Below are 14,535 nucleotides of genomic sequence, written 5' to 3'. Positions count from 1 at the left end.
GAACTGACCAGAACGCAGCCAATTCCCTGTAACTTCCTTATTTACTTTGCTGTCACTGCATGGTTGTTACTTTAATTGTCTGATTTCCACAGAAAAGCCTCCAAGTGACTTACAACAATAAAATTCAGCGTTCATACAAATGCAGCATTTAAAATCAATAATAACAGACTAAATATGAGCATCATCAAATAATAATTATTAAACAAAACTGCTCTCTCCTCAGTTTTGCAACACAAGAATGAACAACAAAAATCCCAAGTAAAATAGTCATACATACAAAATTGAATGGTATTAACACTGAAATGTCCGGCAGAATAAAAATACCTGCTCCAGACACCCAACAGATGTTAGTGGTCACACTAGGATATATTTAAAGCACTATGATACCACTTAACAGTCATGGCTTCCCCCCAAAGAATTCTGGGAGTTGTGATGGCCTAGGTGAGCCTTTATGGGGAGAGAATTACACAAATGCCACCCAAAGAGTCCATTATCTTGTTATCACCCTCCATGTGGGGAAAAGTGGCAAATGAGGTGATGGGATTCTGAGCCAAGGAAGGCTTTGTAGGCTAAAACCAGTACTTTGAATTGGGCTCTAGGTTTGGGGAACAATTCCTGCTGCAACAGTGAAGCCCAGGTACAAGCAATCTCTATCTTCAAAATGCTTTGCAAACCAAGTAGTTGAGGGCCACTGAGGGTTCTGCCACCTCATTTGAGCCGACACACTTGTGGGCCTGAACCACCTAGGAAAACACCACTGGGCGACATATAGAGAAAGTAATGGAGCCAGCAAAAAATGGGAGAGGTATGACATCATGTAGTTACTGCACAAAGCTAGGGAAGGTTCATAGCTCAGTGATAAAGTACCTGCTTTGCATGCACAAGGTCCCAGGTTCAGTCCCTAGGCCATCTCCATGTAGAAAATGCTGGCGAGCTGCTGCCAGCCAGTGGAGACAATACTGAGATAGATAGAGCAGTGGTTGCACTCAGTATAAGGCCTGCTACATGCATGAGCACCATGATGTCCTCAATAATCTGCATGTGAATGCACCACCAGACTTCTTTAAGGTTTCACGTGGGTCAAAACCACCACATAGGGCTCAGAAACTACCTGTTAACGGGAGCAAATGTTTTAAAATTGTAGGAATCCAGTCAGGCTGCCTAGGGCTCATCAGTAGCCAGCCAGCAGCATTCTCTACCCACTGACGTTTCTGATTCAGTATGAGCAATGCCACATAGAGCACATTAGGGTAATCTAATTTGATAAAGCTGGCAGCCCTGCTTGGCAGGGTGGCTGTCATCAGCCATAATTGTGCTTCGTCTTCTTAGTAATTAATTATGAAGTCAGAAAAGGCACATTTTAGAATATGAATCAAAGCACAATTTCAATTATTATTATTTTCTGCACAGTCCATTGTGCAGCATATTTAATGCACAGGAGAGCAGGAAACCTCACCCCCCCCCCCTTTTCATTGCTATTCATTCATTATTATTTTTGCAGTTCTGTATTTTGTTTCTGATGGGATCTATGCCCCGTCCACATTTAATCTGTATTATGCTGTTCCTGCAGCCAAACAAGGGAAGAAAATGTGTCCGAACCTAACCAGAAACAATGCATCTCTTCACTGCCCTTTGATATGTAATTCTTCAGCTTGAGCAAGCACAGCTGGAAGAAACCTTCCCATTGTTAGTGCCCTGCTGAGAGTTCTTAAAAAGCAAAATAGTGAGTGGGGTACAATAAGATGCCTAAACACCCAGGAGAATTAGAGCCATTCTTAAATTTCCACTTGTAGACCATATTTTATTATCTTTCCCTGTATTGAGCAAGCCATTCCTAATTAGTTGCGGGCAGCAAAGAGGTAGCACAACAAGAGAGGGGGGGGGAGGAGTGTTTGAGAGTCCACCCTGTGCCTTTGAAATGCATGTCGCTTCATGCTAACACAATACATATTGCTCAGTTTACAGACTAAATTATCCCATTCTCTGACTGCAAAATCTCCTTGTGAATTCCATCCTTGAATGCCACTGTGTAACATTTCTTGCAGGGGCATTTGCTAAAAAGCAGCTACTGGGGCTGTCCTTAAAGTAGCAATTACTTAAACGAGGTGTGTGGTGCGGACAGAGCTCTTAATTGCTCTAAGGATATAAACGAGCAGCCGCCTCCCACCGTGAAGTTGCTTAATTAGAGACCTTGACACTTTCTGGAAGGAAGCAGCCAGCAGAGGGGCACCTTCTGCTCTCCCCCCTGGCTGTGCCAAATATCCTGGGTTGCCTTGTCTTTTAGCAAAGTAATTCCCTTATCGGCTGAAGCATTACTTTGTTTTGGGTTCCTCTCTTTTAGATAGCAGCAATCAGAAAAATGGGAGTCTTGTGCAGCTGCTCGAGTGCGAGAGTGGGTGACGTGGGTGCGTGTGTGTTTTTAAAAAGTGTTCCAGATAGCGTCTTCAGAAGCTAGATTTAAAGCCAGGGAAGATAAATTACCACATTCAGCTGCGAGACCTTGGTTAACTGCTTTACATATCAGAGTATCTCCTCTACTAACGATCTGTGCAGCTGCTGAACCTCCAAAAGTGTGCTGATACAAAATAATTGCTTGGCTGCATAGGAGAGGCACCAAAAGGCAGAATGTTTGATTTCTGCTTTTGGCTTAGAAGCATGCACACTCCTTGGAGCATATTCTTTAATGTCCGATCCAGGAAAACAGGTACCCTTTGTGTTGCCAGAGCTCTAAGCACACGGCCTTCCCACCTCATGGGAACCCCACCTCTGCCCAACTGAAGCCCGCTCCTGAGGGTTAAGGAATGAGTCCCGTGGGATGGAGAATGGGGACCTGCAAAAGCATGGGGAAAATCAGGCAAAGTTTGGACCTGCCTGAAGTACCTTTTTTCAATTGCATAGGCAAGTTCGGTTCTGAGCCAGGGTGTTTTAAAAGCACTTTAAAACAAGCTGGTATGGAATGTTGCTGGATTCTCCACATCTTCTGCTGCAAGAAAATTAATGGAAAAGTTGCAGATCATCTTGTTTTAAAACTATATTTCTTTCATATGGTGCCAGAACAACGGGAGATGCTTAGTTTATGAGTCCTGAGGGTTCCTGCCCCACCCTTACCTTCATACCCACATGCAAACTCTATTCCAATGAGCCACAACTCTGCTAGGCTTTCGGGAAACAGACACCCAGTAGCTGCCAAATAGGACTGGAAATATATTATGCTGAAGTAAGAGATAAAGAGATAAAGAGTTAGGTGAAAGGACGATCTGGATATGCTCCTCTATTCAACCTGTTACGGCTTGTGCTACTCCTATGGTTTCACATGGGAAAATATCTAAAACAGTTATAGTTATAGTAAATACTTGTGTGTGTGTGTGTGTGTGTGTGTGTGTGTGTGTGACTAACCTAGCATACTAAATGTTGATGAAGAGCTTATCTTCTATGGGAACACAGAAACCAGTTTTTTTGGAATGCAGAAACTAATTTTCAAGGGTTATAATTGGATGATGTGATGTCAGTTTGCTCCTGTGGCTGTTTGATTCCAGCAGTCTTCGCCAACCTGAGGGGGTTGCCAACCTGATGGGTGGAACCACGATGCTAGCTTCCTGGCTCATGAGTCACTGTTGCTTACTGGGAGCCACTATCTAAAGCCATGGCCAAAGGCAATCTAAGTGACAGTGATTGTAGTTAATGATGTGTGGAAACAGAAATGGAAAGGATCCATGAGTGTGCAAGGTTGCCAAAAAAAGATTGGCCTAGTTGTCAATTGGACACACCGCAGAGAACTCACACGGTGTAACAACTTGAGTCCAAAGGTGATATTGAACTGAGGGATGTCAGACTAGGCCTGAATGAATGTGGGAAAGGTGGCTGCATCTCCATGAAGCCACCTAGCGCCAATACATCAGGGGTCCCTTCCAACTCTACAATTCTATGATCCTTTATGAAAGTGTCTGGGTGCACATACTGTTGTGCACCAGATTCAGGCTACCTACAGGCATCTGATTGGCTACTGTAAAGAACAGGATGCTAGACTGCTAGTGGACCGGGTGGGCCATTGGCCTGATCCAAGAAGGCTCTTCTAGGGTCTGATTAAGTCCTTTAGAGTCCCAAAGATTATGAAAAGTTTATCATGCCCATGTGCATAATTTGCAATAAAAACAGTACAATAAAATGTTATTTTTCAAAATGGCACAAAATGTACAGGTTTGTTGAAGTAGACATACATGCATATAATGTGCAACGCATTACAAGATCGGTTTAACGGGGGATAAGGAATGAAATGAGAACAGAAAAGTGTGGAATGGAGTGTAAGAAAGTCTTGACAAAGGTCTAATTTTTCCCATGATAACTACTTCAATTCTTTTTTAAAAAAATAAATTAATTAATTAATGTCAAATTCCTTCTGGAATATCTCTCTCTCTCTCTCTCTCTCTCTCTCTCTCTCTCTCTCTCTGATGTTCCTGCTTTGCTGATGCCCCAAGCACATGGTTAGTCTGCCTATTGGGTAATCTAGCACTGGGCTCATCTTATACTCTTCTCTGATTGCACAGGCAGTATAACAGCCAACCTCATGGGTATAGCCGGGGGGAGGCAGAGCGCGGCAGCTGCCCCCCCATGAACAAAAATCAATAAAAATACATACCTAACTGAGGTTCTCCCTCCCCCCAGCAAAAGGCCTGCCCCCACCAACAAAAATCCTGGTTACGCCCATGGCCAATGGTTAGAATATCAGACTAGGACCTGGGAAGGCAGGGTTCGATTCCCCTCTTGACTATGAAGTTCACTGGGTGACCTTGGGCCAGTCACTGCATGTCAGTGTAACCTACCTCATAGGGTGGTTGTGAGGATAAAATGTGGAGATGGAGAGCTATGCCACCTTGAGCTCCTTGAAGAAAAAGGTAGGCTATAAATCCAAGAAATGAAAAAAAAAAACAAATATTTGTCTTATCCTCTTTCATCTGATTCAAAAAATCACATTTTTGGGTGGCGTTTTCGTAATAAAATAAAAGCTCAACAGCTTTCAGGGTTTGAAATATGGCAACCCATAGGCCCATGCAACACACCATTTTTAGACACACATTGATCCTCAAGTGAAACAGCTAGGTGGTTGAAGGAACATAGGAAGAACAGACAACATTAAAACAGGATTGTCTAGTGACTTAATTGCTATGTTTAGAAAATTAACTTTCCTTTTCATAGATGATATTCTTAGAGGCTGCCACAAATGAAGGTCAGGGTGGAGACCTCACTGGTGTGATGAAACGCCGGACAGCATGCTCCAAAGGGGAAGGAAGCTCACATTATCAGGATCTCTCTGCTGACACACCCATGATAATACATGCAAGACAATGTAATTTCTGCAACAAGCTAAAACAAACCTGTGCATTTGCCGGCAGTTCCTCCCACTCAAACCAGATCATACATTTCCGAGTAACTACGTTTTGAAAGTCTTATCTGATTGCACTGCTTGGGTGAGGGTGCATCTATGACTCAGAAACTTTATCTACGTGCTGATGTGACTCTAGCTGTGCTAAAAGCAATGAGCTAATTTAGCGCAGCCAAACAAGTCATTGCTTAATTAAGATTTATGCCCCGGTCTTAAACTACATTACTAAAATGATTTACAATAAAATATTTTAAAAACCATAATGGAATACCTTAAAATAAGCTTTAAAAGGCAGAGCCTGGTGGAAGTAGGTGGAGGAATGCCTCCGCCCAATACACCACCAGCCCAGCCTGACACAAAAGGAGGCTGGATTGCAGAGTCATTCCAAAAGCAGACATTGGTGGAATCTACACACATATAAAATCTGTTCTGAAAATGCTTTTTAAAATTTTTTTAAAAATACATTGAATTTTCCATAAGGCTCACCATCACCATCAAGTGTCACATTGTATATTGCACTTTAAACACTCTTAAAATGTTTTATTTGCAGCTGTATAGCCGAGTCCCTTAAAGCCCACCCTTCAACCACATACACACAATCACAGTCACTAAGAAATGAGCCAGCTAAAACATCCACGGGCCTCGGCCCAGTATACCTGAAGGAGCATCTCCACCCCCATCGTTCAGTCCAGCGCCGAGGGCCTTCTGGTGGTTCCCTCACTGCGAGGTTACAGGGAACCAGGCAGGGGGCCTTCTCGGTAGTGGCACCCATCCTGTGAAATGCCTTCCCATCAGACGTCAAACAGATAAACACCTATTTGACTTTTAGACAATATCTGAAGGCAGCTCTTTACAAGGAAGTTTTTAATGTTTGATATTTTATCACTTTTTTAATATTCCGTTGGGAGCCGTCCAGAGTGACTGGGGAAACCCAGTCAGATAGGCGGGGTATAAATTATCATCATCATCATCATCATCATCAAATGCCCAGGGAAGGAGGGAATTCTTTGACAGTCACTGAAAATATGTCAGTGTAGATCAGGGGTCAGCAAACAGGGGGCCGGTCCACTGTCCCTCAGACCTTATGGGGGGACTATTTTTTGGGGGGAGGGGGAATGAACGAATTCCTATGCCACACAAATAACCCAGAGATGCATTTTAAATAAAAGGACACATTCTACTCATGTAAAAACACGCTGACCGTATGCAGGCCACATTTAGAAGGCGTTTGGGCCGGATCCGGCCCCCAGACCTTAGTTTGCCTACCCATGGTGTAGATGCTGGGCACGTCTCCTTGGGGACAGCATTCATGATGGGTGGACCACCACTAAAAAGACCCTTTCCTTTGTTTCCACCCTCCAAGCTTCTGTCAGATGGGGTACTTGGAGTAGGGGCCTCAACAATGATCCAACAGTGATGAATCATTGATCAGTTTTCCATCTCCAGGTAAGGCTAGAAAAGAACCCTACCTAAAATCCTGGAGAGCTGCTGTCAGTCAGTGCAGAAAACATGGTGCTAGATGGACCAGTAGTATGACACAGTACAAAGCAGCTTCTTATATCAGGCTCATGTTGGAAGAGACTTTCCATAAGCTATAGTGGTCGCGACCTAGCAGAGGAGATCTGGACCTGAGAGAACAGGGTCCGAAACACTGTTCTGTCCTAAAACCACTGTGCTGAATTGCCTTGAGGAAGTCATTGGCTCTCATCCCCAGGTTCTCCATTTGCAACATGGTGACCTTTAAGAAATGACAACCCAGCGTCCGCACAGGCATGTCACATGGATTCCTAATTTATTGTGTTTCCTCCGAGGAGCTCAAGGTGGCGTACATAGTTTTCCTCCCCAACAACAGCCCTGTAAGGAAGGTTAGGCTGAGAGTGAGTGACTGGCCCAAGGCCACTGAGCTTCATGGCTGAGAAGGGGACATGAGCCACAGTCTCCCAGGGCCTAGCCCGATAACCTAACCACTGCACCACTATTAAACAATGAAGTGCTTTATGGACAGTCACTGATCAAACAGTAGCATGCTTTTGAATGCCAATTATCTTGTAGTCAAACTTACTACAAAAGCCTTTTCTTTTTAGCTGGGGGAAAATCCAGTGCTTTCTGATTGGATTAGTTTTTAATGCCGGAAAAGGCTTTCTTTCATGAATAGCAGATTGTAAGGTAATTCTTCGATGCCCATAATATCGCTGGTTTTCCCTTGCCTCGTAGAAGAAATCTGATTCAGATTTTATTGCTGAAGCAAACGTCCATTTGTGCCGCTTTTTGAAAAATTGCATTCCTTTCCTTTCCTTTCTTTCTTTTTCAAAGTGAGGAGGACGTAGAGCACACCTGCACCACCTTATTAAAGTGCTGGTCCTTTTGAGTGAATGTGGAAAATACTGAATTCCACTGAAACAATGGCTTTCCTTTATAATCCAGACCCCTGCCCAATGTGGCAATAATATATTACAAACTGTGATCTGGAAATGAAGTGTCAGACTGCTGCAGCGCTTGCCGTCACTGTCGGGGGGCTGGAAAACAGTGGTATCACACACATGTGGACAGCAGGCTGCCTCCTTGGCCCAGCGCAGCCGATGACCAACTCTCAATAAAATGCTGGCTGCTGGACGTCTCTTGGCCAGATAATTGGAAGCAGAAGGACCCAGGCCTTTGGTGCCTTCCTTTCAGTCCCCAAAGCCTGCTCTGTTACAATTTGTGCAATCTTGGCTACAAGACCTGCACACTTACTTGGAAGACTGCCCACGGAAATCAATGTGTCTTCCTTCTGACTAAACACCCATACATTTGGGCTTATTTATCTTGCCTAGTTGGAGAGGACTTGACTAGACTGGAATTCTGTCCTGACAAGACAGAAGTACTGTTTTGGAAGAGCAGGAGGCGGGCGGGTGTGGACGACGCCCTGGTCCTGAATGGGGTAACTGTGCCCCTGAAGGACCAGGTGTGCAGCCTGGGAGTCATTTTGGACTCACAGCTGTCCATGGAGGCGCAGGTCAATTCTGTGTCCAGGGCAGCTGTTTACCAGCTCCATTTGGTATGCAGCCTGAGACCCTATCTGCCCGCAGACTGTCTTGCCAGAGTGGTGCATGCTCTGGTTATCTCTTGCTTGGACTACTGCAATGCGCTCTATGTGGGGCTACCTTTGAAGGTGACCCAGAAACTACAACTAATCCAGAATGCGGCAGCTAGACTGGTGACTGGGGGCGGCGGCCGAGACCATATAGCACCGGTCTTGAAAGACCTACATTGGCTCCCAGTACGTTTCCGAGAATAATTCAAAGTGTTGGTGCTGACCTAAACAGCCTCAGTCCAGTATACCTAAAGGAGCATCTCCACCCCCATTGTTCTACCTGGACACTGAGGTCCAGTGCCAAGGGCCTTCTGGCGGTTCCCTCACTGCGAAAAACCAAGTTACAGGGAACCAGACAGAGGGCCTTCTTAGTAGTGGCACCCACCCTGTGGAACGCCCTCCCAACAAATGTCAAAGACAGCAACAACTACCAGACTTTTAGAAGACATCTGAAGGCAGCCCTGTTTAGGGAAGCTTTTAATGTTTGATGGACTACTGTATTTTAATATTTTGTTGGAAGCCGCCCAGAGTGGCTGGGGAAACTCAGCCAGATGGGCGGGGTATAAATAATAAATTATTAAGCCCTCACTCAGGGGCAGGCAACACAACACCCTCCAGGTGCTGCCTAACTACAACTCCCACATGTGGGGTTTCATTCCGGTTGCAATAGGACAGGCACCCGCTCTCTTCGCTTTTTGAAAAATACCTGAAGATGCTTTTGTTCTAACAGGCTTCCTAATCTGGATGAAATGATTTTCGCCATGAGTGTCCACTTGTTAGGGTCTCAGTTTGAAACAGGGTCTAGTTTGAAAGGTATTTGTCGCTTTTCTGTTTCAAAATGTTTTTAATTGTCTCTTGCGTAAATATCCTTGAGATGATCGAATAGAAGGCAATTCATAAATCAACAGTAATCATAATAATCAACATCTGCCATGCTGACTGAGGCTGATAGGAGTTGTGGTCCATATGGATGGCACTACATTTGCTACCCCTGACTTAAATATGTGGGGCGGAGGACTATTTATCACTGTGAGCAGATAGTGCAAGGCAAGATCTTCCTGCAGCCGCAGGAAGATGAGGGAGAGACACTTACTCTTTGCCAGGACTGACCACAGCCTGTGCATCTCCACCCAACATGTCTGGATCATACAAGATCATCCTTGGACTAAACTGCAGTAGTTTAAGATGGCTCAAAGTGGAGCTGCCCTTGAGAGGTTTGGCTGCACTCTAGAACTGGGTACAGGTGAATCATGGAGGAAAGAAGAAGAAGAAGAAGAAGAAGAAGAAGAAGAAGAAGAAGAAGAAGAAGAAGAAGAAGAGAGATATGGAACTGTTGGGATGTGAGAAGAGTACAGGCAAGTCTCCACTTATGTGGGAGTTATGTTCTTGGCCCCCATGCATAAGTGAAATGTGCATAAGTGGGGAGCCCGCTGCAGTACATACAGCTTCCCAAGTGACAGCTGTTGAAAAGGATAGCGCAGCCGCAGTGAGAGCTCCCACAAACTATTTTGGAGCCCTTTGAGTCTCTTTTCTGGATTTTTGGCTCACTGGTGTCCTCTTTGGGCTCTCCTCATGAACCACAAAGACTTTCCAGCTCTCTCCTGCCATTTCAGGTTGGAATTTATTTATTCACCTTGCATATATGTGGTCATGTGCAAGCTGATCGCATGCAAGTGGGGATGCCTATACTCCATTTAAGCTGATGGTTGACAAATCTCCTCCAATACTCACAAATAATCTGAAAGTGCTCCTGAAGGGCTCCAGCAAACATACCCAAGAATGATAAAAGTTGCCCAGCTTCTGGGGAGTGTCACTACACTATCAATGGCTCCCACTTGTCCTTTTTCTTTTCCAGCTGCACTGCCACTGACAATGCTGGCCCCACTGGGGGCATTGCATGTCACTCTGTGAATTTATTTTTCATGAATGCCATCACAAACCCCATTTCTTCCCCCTAGCGGCAACACTGCTACAGAACTTGCCACTGCCAACAAATCTGAGAGGGATCAGCTGAGTCACAGAGAAGTCATGGTGGGTTGTATCCAGCTCACATACAAGCAAGCTGAGCAAACACTGCATCAACGTTCCAATAAACCACATTTCTGATAGGCTTGTGGCTTGAGAGGAGGATTACACAAGGGTAAAGCATGATTAATAAAATATCAGAAAACTTTCCTCTTGTTTCCACCACCACGCCCATTAAATTTTCAGGGTAATATTTCTTTTTTTCACTAAATGTTGATAGAATGTCCAGTCAATCATAAGCAAAAATTAAAGCATCTACAAAGTAAAAATATAATTATGAGTGAAACATTCAGTCACATGTTCCCATACTTCTGATGCATATCCAATCAGTAGGTATAAGGTACAAAACAACACTTTCGCATCATGAGCACGTTTCAAAAAAATGTGCCCCTTTTTGAAAAGGCAGAAGTCAATACCTTTCCCACTGCATATAAATTCAATATTATTTTAAGATCACTAGGCTTTTGCTAGCAGTAAGGAATATATATAAATGTTATAGAAATGATGACTAATCATTGTCATTACTATGAGCAGATATGGATTGCTAAACTTTTCTGGTTAAACATAAAATGGTGGGCATCGAGTTTGGCGCAACGCAAAATGGCTGCTGCAGCTTATGAAAACAGAAAAGAAGTATTCCTGCGATAAGAGAAAGTAAAGAAGTAATGGAATACATGTCAAAATTTATGAGGGACTTTACAGTAGCTGGCTTGTAATGTTTAGTTGTTATTGTTAGTTTCAGTTTATTTTTTACTGGTTGTATTTTAATATTTTTGATACACTTGTATCCAGCATGCATGTGTGTACATTCAGTATATATATCCATATAAATCTATATTTCCAAAAAAAAGCATGCCCCCTCAATGAGCAAAAGCACCTACATCAGCTACTACTTCACTTCTTCAGAGAGAAGTTCTTTGCAAATTGCCTTTGTTCAGAATGGAAGAGTGTCCAATCTAGGCACCCTATTAAATGTGGGGTTCTTTAAGGGAATGTGTTCAATGGCTGAGAGGCCAAGCCAGTGCAAACAGGAACTGCACAGAAGAGGAGACATTTTCTCCTACGCTGTGCATTTTTCAGGGGATATTTTCTGAGACCTTTCACGGGTGCCAAAAAAAGTACTGGTGCCCATGGGCACTGCGTTGATGACTCCTGTGTTGGTGTCTGCCTGTGCCAGTAAATGAAAAACTAGGTTGTAAACTATCATTTTCCTAATTCCTAATTTCACCTTCCGTTTAGCCTAGATTGGACTGTGTTCAGGACAACTTCTTGATGCTGCTGAGTAATCCATAGCTCAAGCCACCCCCCTCCCCTTTCCGCTCTACCTCATATCATAAGAGAGCTGTGACTGTGGTGATGAACAAGCCACTGGGTGCAGTGAGTTCTCACACCAAGGCCTGTCGTCACATATGCTTTGTGCACTTACAAAACCAACCACTCTGTCATGTTTCCAGAATGCTATGACGCTAACCACGCTTTCTGTAAACCACCCTCAGTGATCTGTGTTCACACCATTATAGTGTAATGCTGCACAATTTATTTCATCCCTCCCATAATTATATTTCACCGTGAAAGAATTTTGCTCTCTCAAGGATTTCCTTTTAACTTGCTTCACAGAGTTTGCTTGCAAACGACATACCTGCTGGAAATCGTGTGTGCCAACTTGGAAATACTTTTCCTGAGCTTTTAAGCTGTAAAGAAAAATGACAATATTTCGGCGCAATCAAGCAAGAGAGGGGAAGGTTTGTGTTTGTTTCATGAGTTTCCAAGACACCAAGGGGGGTGGGGGAAGGATGTACCACAATATAAAGTTTTCAGATTTCTTTAGCATGAGGGAACAATTTCCAGCTGTCGGGAGATTCTTTATTAACTGATGGCTTTATATCACCTGATACTTCATCCTTGTGCTTTCATAAATCATCCCTCCAGTGCAACATGAAGGGGGCAGCCTCCTGGGGTCTCCCCAGATCTCTTTTAAATGAAAAGGGTTGAGGTGTTTCTTATGCAGCAGAGAGGGAGATATGAACCAGAAGTTACGTCTTTACAAAAGGGCCCAGGTGGGCTGCCAGACAGTCTGAGGAAAACAACACCCCGTCCTCAGCCATCTTGCTTTTTTTACATGCTGATTCTCCAACCCCTTGAGATTGTCAAGAGTGGCAAAGAAAGTGCGAATAACAACGAACAAATCTGTTTTGTATCAGTTCCAACCCCCTTGAATTGGAGGTTCTTGGATTAAACGTAATCCCATGCCAAACAGGCCCAGCTGGCATGGATATTATCATCTCTGCTGTTAAATATCCAAAGCCTTACTCGTGTCCTTGGATTAGAGATGGAAATTCCTCTGGAAAGCACTCTCTTCCCTTGGTATTTCCGTGGAAAATACCACTGGATTACCAGCTGTCCTGAAAAATGGGGTGGGGGGTGGAGAAAACTGTATTTTCCATTTATTTCCTTTCAGACATTAGGGGCACTTTGGTCTTAACAGCAGCCTGCTGTTGACAGGGAAACCACTCATTCTGTAGCATTCCTGCAGCTAACTAATCGAGGGGAGAACCTGCTTGGGGCTCTTAGCCTACTTCCAAATCCACAGCATTAAATTCTTTAACTTGCATACCACAACACTACCCATGAAACAAGTTGGGTTTTGTGATTCCCCCCTTCCTTTAGTGAAGGATTTGCAGGCTTCCCCCCGCCGCCACCTTCTCTCCATGGCAGCAAGCCTGGACATTTTTGTCTCTGATCCATCATAAACACTTAGCTTTCCAGCTACCCACATTCCCGCTCTTTGAAAGCCAGTGGGTACATTTTGGCAAAAAGCCCACTTTAGCTCTCTTGCCAAAATGTAGGCACATAAAGCATTATCTATTGAGGTTAGTCTTATCCAACCAAAATCAAAGAACATCTATTGCTGTTTTTGCTATTCATGAAGTGGGGGAGACACAAGACCCTATCCCTTCTTCTGCCATGGCCTGTGCACCAGAGTGAGGATAAATGGCCCTTTTTGCCTCTCAAGGCAATTCCTCCTTCCTCTGCCTTGCTGTTCCCTGAATTGCATAACCTTACTTTTCTACTCAAATAGGCTTTTTGCAATTAATGCTTAAGGCTGCAACCCAAAACACACTTGCATGGGAGCAAGGACCATTGGGGGGGTAGGCATGTATAGGACTGCACTGTAAGGCAGCAGATTTCGCCTATTGGTCTGGTAGAGGTTTCAGTTTGGCTGGTGAGACAATCCCTCACAAACCAAACCCAACCGCTCCATGCCTGACATCATATGAGAAATCAGGTGTGGGGTGACCAACATGGTGACAAAGGAGCAAAAAAAAAGCTTAAAGTGAGGTCTTTTGCCAGAATAAGAAGCACGCCCACCACCCATTAGCTGGGAGCACACCTTGCTCCAATAGCACAAAGTGGTTTGCATTGAAGCCTTCTGAAATGGAGCTTTTTTCTGTAGCTGCTACAGAATAATAGCAACATCGCTGTATGTTTTTATTTGGCTTCAAACATGCTCTGCATGCCATCCATGGGCACATAAGCACATAGAGTGCTCTGTTGGAGAGAGAGAGGGAAAGAGGATGGGACCAAAACAGAGAAAATACTGGGTTTTTTAAAACCCCAAACCAAACCTTTTTGGAAGTGCCTGCCAGAAAACTTTTTTTTTAAAGTAAACTGCATTAAACATCCACAACAAATGTCTTGTTTCTCCAGTTAGAGTGGCAACCTAGCCCCATCTTCAGCATTGGCCTTTTCGCACACCAGCTGTGAAATGTCACAAACACTTGCCAAATGCCTACCCGGGCTGATGTGTTATATATATTTATCCCTCTGGGAGAGCGCTGTTACAAGGACCCAGCTCTGACAGCCAGCTAAGGGAGCAAGAATCTGAGGGTTGAGTAAAACAGGCAGAAACCATAAACAGAAGGGTGCTAGTGCAAACAAGAGCCAGGACTTCTTTTAAATTGGGCCTTGACCTGATTCACGAGGTCAGGGCGGAGATGATCTGATCAAGATACCCTGACCAATATTAACAGTACAGTCATACCTCGGGATCAATGTG

Source organism: Podarcis vaucheri (genome assembly GCF_965113315.1).
Source record: "Podarcis vaucheri genome assembly, chromosome: 3".
In the NCBI taxonomy this organism is placed as follows: domain Eukaryota; kingdom Metazoa; phylum Chordata; class Lepidosauria; order Squamata; family Lacertidae; genus Podarcis; species Podarcis vaucheri.
This window is presented reverse-complemented; position numbering follows the sequence as displayed.